Source organism: Pseudorasbora parva, chromosome 3 (assembly GCF_024679245.1).
Source record: "Pseudorasbora parva isolate DD20220531a chromosome 3, ASM2467924v1, whole genome shotgun sequence".
Lineage (NCBI taxonomy): Eukaryota > Metazoa > Chordata > Actinopteri > Cypriniformes > Gobionidae > Pseudorasbora > Pseudorasbora parva.
The window spans coordinates 48763974-48769973 of NC_090174.1; the positions used below are offsets into that span (position 1 = coordinate 48763974).

Sequence of the window (6000 nt, forward strand, 5' to 3'; positions counted from 1 at the left end):
TTCCCGACTCCCACTGTGGGAGTCTATGGAATCGACTCCTCGACTCCATTTACTTTCCATCAATACAGGGTTAGAAATCAGACAAAATTGCTGTTGTTACACACTTAAAATTATTTTTAACACAAAACCCAACACAAAATCCTAAAATCCTCTTATTAAAAATGCAGACTTTTAGCGTGGCCATCCAAATTAGTACAATTTAGCAAAGACCTTCGTGGCTATCAACATTTCTGTATCTATAACCTAGGAAAAGTCACGAAAAAAGATGTTGTCGAGTGATGGCGCTAAACGCACATGATCATTGTCTTAAAAGGTGAGTTAAAGATAGGCCTACTATAAAATAATGCCCACTATTGATGCGTTTCTTCTTGATATTTTTATGATTTATGGTTAGTTTAATAAACACATGGTTACCATGGGAAACCAAATCTATATTTATTGCAATAATATATAGCCTACCATCAATTAAACTAAAGCTAGCATGGAGAAAGCCTATAACAAACTAAAGTCGCTGTGATTGTTTTTTATTTCTAAAGTAAGCACTCAAATAAATGTGTGACAAAGTTTCTGCGACAGCTCTGACGCGGTGTACGTATTACCTTGCGGCTCGCTTCATTTCACTCACTCCTTGCTTATAATGCACTCAACTTCCAAGCACTTTAGATGAGAGCTTCAGTAAAATAGAGCGATTTCGGACACAGCAACAGAGTCGACACCGAGAGTCGATTCCTGTACTGGAGTCGACTCCGACTCTGGGGCAATTCAGAGTCAAGGAATCGACTCTTTTGGAGTCGACTCCGCATCACTAGTTGAAGGAAAACAGGACAGAGATGAGTTCCACTTTCACACATTGCAGGAGAATCACTAAAATCTTAGACCTGAAATTAGTCCACACAGACTGATGCCATTTCCAGAAAATTCATGACTCAGTTTAGCCTGACTTCATCAAATCAGTCACACACTACTTAGACATACTGCAGGGAACAACAAGTGATAGACCGTCAGACTGACCAGGGCAATTATTTGGCTGAAATGATCAGCACCAGTCAAGCTACATCACAACATTCCATAGCGCTGTAGTAAATAAAACGTAAAAGGACAGACAAGCTGGTCTGACAGACAAAATTCTCTCTCTCTCTCTCTCTCTCTCTCTCTCTCTCTCTCTCTCTCTCTCTCTCTCTCTCTCTCTCTCTCTCTCTCTCATTGTTACATAACTCTCGTCACTGCTAGAGGCTATGACAGCAACTACATTCCACAGACTGGGCGTTTAACTCCAAGATCAGACAGACAGCAACAAGACGACTGAGTAGTGAGTGTTGTATGGAAGTACAGATTGTTTTAGTAAAATATTTAAGATAATTAAAGTTTAATATGCAATTTTATTCTAAATTACTGACCCTCTTCCTTTTTTACAGTAAGAAGAATAGACTAACTAACTGAATTACAGGCTGCGGGACAATAGTTATTCCAAAATCTGGAACACCTGGAAATCTTAAAGGTTATAGTCGACTTCTACAGATAAAGATTTGCTTCTTTCAATAATGTGTAACTTCGTAGCATAGCTGTAGAAAGTAAACATGATGAAAAAACATCCAGCTACTTTTCAGCAAAAATAAGGAAAGGCAGACACAATTATAGGCCTTCTATAATTATTCAATCACAACATTTCCCAAAACATCCTCATTAATCACTTACAACTATGATGGCAAACAATTAAACTATGGTATTTGATATAAAATTTTTTTTAAAAGTTACATTTTCTTTTAAGGTGTTTTTGTTACAGTGTAATAATACATTTAAGTACTGAGTAATATTAAATAACTATGTACTTACTATATAGGGTAGATTAGGGTTTGGTTTGGTTTAGGGTTAGTTGCATGTAATCACACATCATTTACTGTTATTACTATAGTAACTGAATGTTAACACATGCAAACACTGACACTAAACTAATTTTACCAAAAATAATATGCAAAACAAAAAGACTGTAGTTTCCACAGCAGTTTTATTATATTTCATAATCAAGGTCAGTTTTGACCCCTCACAATTAAAAATAATAAGCTTCAAATTTAAATAACAGGATCGCCCAGTCATCTCTTGAACACAAGCTGCTTTTGTTAAATGGAATCAGACTAGAAAGTTCTTTCAGAGGCAGGAAGAAACAGATTTCAGCCTGTGTCCGTTATGCAACACAAAATAAATTGGGATCATTACACACTGTCAGGAGTATTCAAAAAATGACAAGTGCAATGTTCGTATTAAGTTATTAAGTAGGCCTTTGATCAGAACAATATTTATAGACTAAAGGTGAGGGAAATGTGACACTTTGATAATTGTTCAATGTTATAACATTTGTAATACGTTTTAAGAAAAAAAATATCTTATAAGCCTATTATTTATCAAAAGAGGATTTTTTTTTTCATACTTGGTGTGCAGTGGTATGGTGCATTATATAGATAGATAGATAGATAGATAGATAGATAGATAGATAGATAGATAATAGATAGATAGATAGATAGATAGATAGATAGATAGATAGATAGATAGATAGATAGATAGATAGATACCTATATATATATATGGAAACATTTAAGAGACCACTTAACATTAAGAAATCCATGTTAAGTGGTCTCTTAATGTTTAATGTTTTTCCAGAGCAGTATATATATATATATATATATATATATATATATATATATATATATATATATATATATATATATATATATATAAACCATGAAGAGAAATTAAACGTTTGCCACCCTTATGGTAAAAATCAGCACAAGGGACAGAAAATTAACGTTACCCATATTGAAGAATCGCCCATTAACAAACACACACATTAACACATGTACGTGTACATTAACAGGCCTATATATGGCTTATTTTGTGTTCGTTCGCTAAAATCGATTTTTTTTTCTCTTTCCAATAATATCATTATGATACGAAGCCAGAGGTTTTCGAGTGGTAATGTGCCTAGTGTTTATTCACAAACCGCTGGTGCTGTGATCGATATGCGCAAACACAGGCCTCACGCGCGCACAGCCAATCACTATGGCATGTTTGACATAACAGCAGCACGCCCTGTATCTGTTGGTCTATCTATTGATTTTAGCACGTGCATATTCATTCTTTAATAAAGAAAATGCAATACACCATCAAATAAGGCCAAGACGAAACATAAATAAATGATGTCAAATCAGCACCAAAACAAGAAACCTACAATGTGTCCATGGCCGCTTGTTTCCATGAGCCTCTTTTGGGCCATGATACCGGTCCAGGATAATTCGTTATCCTAAAGACTTAAAAAGCCACCGTAAAACCTCACAATACACACATTTAATGTTAACAACGACCGTGGGAGCGTAGACACGGGCGTAACGTTATATATATGAGCGGAGAGAACGGTGCACGCGCACACGTCTCACAACGTCTGTTTTACCACATTCAAATAATTCAAATAACAACACTCGGTAATTTTGCGTTAATTAACTTAGTTCAGTCTTAATAATTAACAAAAGCACCGTCTCGGTTCAATCTGAATCAGCAGCAGTGATGTAAGATTTGCCAGCGGGCAGTACCGTTAGCTTTCACCACACCGTGTTTACCACACATTACCCCTCAAATAATAATAGCAATCCACGTTTATACTCACGTTGACGATAAATGTCATCTCCTTGATTCCCAGAGATCACGATGTCAATTCACGGCGAACGACCGCCACGTTTGGTTTGATTTTGTGGTGAAGGTTTTGAGCGCAACAGCGGCGCAGGGGCTGGAGCGAGCGGCGCTACGTCAGGGTGAAGCGCGCACCCTCCCTCGCGCTTACTCTAACCGTGCGTCCTCTTACAATGCTGACTTCTGGCCATCTTTGAGGTGACAGAAGGTTACAAATCACATCTTTTGGGTGCAGGTGCCCGGCGTTGGATACCGTGGCTTGGCGGCGTAAGAGTGGGTGGGGTGTTGGACTGCTCTGGTCCCCTGCAGGCAGCTCTTTGTTCAGCCTACTCTCTCTAGTCATTACTAGAGATGCATTTCTCATTGTTCGGTCGAAGAATGCCTGCCTTCACTCTCCGGACTGGGAGTTAAATAGCTGGCATGTCTCATGAATGGTTTAAGGGCTCATCTGTCTGGGGGCCCAACTAATTTTAGCTGTAGTTGGGGAAAACAGTTGTCCAAAAAAAAAAAAAAAAAAAAAAGTATAAATTTACAGTGCTAATGTCATTGCATAGATAAATATAGGCAAATTAGCAAATGATGCAAGACCTTTTTTCAGAACTAGCTTCACATTACTGTTTTAACCAACTGGTCCAAAAGTCATTTCTAATGATTGTACGAATTCATAACCACAGATGTAGGCTACAGTTTGAGTGTCCATATAGCTTTTTGTAAATAGGCCTTTTTGCAATAGCCTATAGCTAAATAAATAAAATAAATAAATAAATAAAATATATATATATATATATATATATATATATATATATATATATATATATATATATATAATTTTTTTTTTTTTTTGAATAATATATTTATTGTTTTATAATTTAAATTAAACATATTTTTTTCAATTACATTCTCATTTATTTTTATAGCGCTTTATTTTTTACAATGCTGTTATCAATCAGTTATTGTGTCCAAGTTATGGATTTCAGAAATGAACATATACAAATCACAGTTAGCTCACATATTAGTATTAATAAACCATGCATTAATTAAAGGCAGACACAATGAGCTCATTGAAGTAAAGAACACACGTTGTTAACAAATGATTAGGATATATAGAAAAGAAATTTAGAATTGGTGCGATTTTTTTCGAATTGCTTGATATTGTGTGATCAAATGTAATATCATTATTGCATTGCATGTGTTTTATGAAGTGTGTAAATACTTTTTGGGTCCTGTTTTTTTCTTTAGTAATGAATGTGATAATGCTTTCAGATTAAAGTGTGAAGGTATACAGTATAACTAAAACAAATATAAAAAATATAAAGAAATTCAAGGAATAGTAACCCAAAAATCCACATCCTGTCTTTTATTTACTTCCCACCATCATGTTGTTCCACATCCATATGACTGACTTTCTTCTGTGGAACAGAAAGTGGTCGCAGTGTTTGACAGAACACATAAGTGGATGCTTATCAGTCAATAACAACTTAAATCACAAAGTTATGGCTTGAGACTTCTAATAATTACAGTAAAGGAGGAAACACCTTTGATCATTCTGGTGCTTTATCATCTTTTTGAAAGATCGACAGCTTCAGCCCTCACTCACTTCCTTATATTGCAAAATGGCCAGAATATTCTTTTAAAAACTAATATTTTCTGTTCAAATTCATGGGTTAGAATGTGATTAGGGTTAATAATTAATGGCAGTATTTTAATTATTGGGTGAAGTTTTAATATCTATGTATAAATGAACAGACCCAGGTCAAACTTACACATTTAAACAATAGTAAAAAAGTGTAAAAATGCATTTTATTTGTACGAAATATGTTTTGCTTTTACAAAAATATTTTCATAGTACAGTACAATAAGAGTATGGATATGATGTATATTAGTATACAGAGTAAAGCTGAATTCTGAAGTAGATTCCTTGTGCTAACACAGATTTGTTAAAGTCAAAGTCAAAGCACTCTATATAGGTGTTTAATATGAATTATGTGTTCAAATTGCTCACTTTTCAGCTCTGAGTTAAAGTTATAACATAAAAAAAAATGTCTTTGATCTTTTGAAATAAAATGTAAACAATAAGTCAAAACTCCTGTCCTTCTCAAAAAGGTCTTGTTGCATCTTGGATTAGCCATGGTGATATAATGAGGAGAAAGTGGAACAGACACTACTATTCCTAAACACCATAAGAATAATTATCCTAGCTGGTAACAAGTTAGTAACGCTCGCAAGATATGTGTTAAGCCTTTGTTAAGATATGCTTTTTCTGGCTGTCGGATACTGTAGCGTGTGACTTCCAACGAATCCCAAAATGAGTAGAGCGGCTGA

General features: G+C 35.0%; 2 protein-coding genes across 4 annotated transcripts in view; both read right to left on the reverse strand.

The window, feature by feature from the left end:
* The window catches only part of rusc2 (RUN and SH3 domain containing 2), a 28742-nt gene extending 24738 nt beyond the window's left edge, over positions 1-4004 (reverse strand). Inside the window, 1 exon segment of the mRNA XM_067439333.1 lies at positions 3656-4004. The gene's annotated coding sequence lies outside the window, so the exon portion shown is untranslated.
* Positions 4005-5969: 1965 nt separating this feature from the next.
* Positions 5970-6000, reverse strand: part of atp8b5a (ATPase phospholipid transporting 8B5a) — a 48635-nt gene continuing 48604 nt past the window's right edge. For all 3 annotated transcript variants that reach the window (XM_067439335.1, XM_067439336.1, XM_067439334.1), the window contains one exon: positions 5970-6000. This exon is cut by the window's right edge and continues 1633 nt beyond it. The gene's annotated coding sequence lies outside the window, so the exon portion shown is untranslated.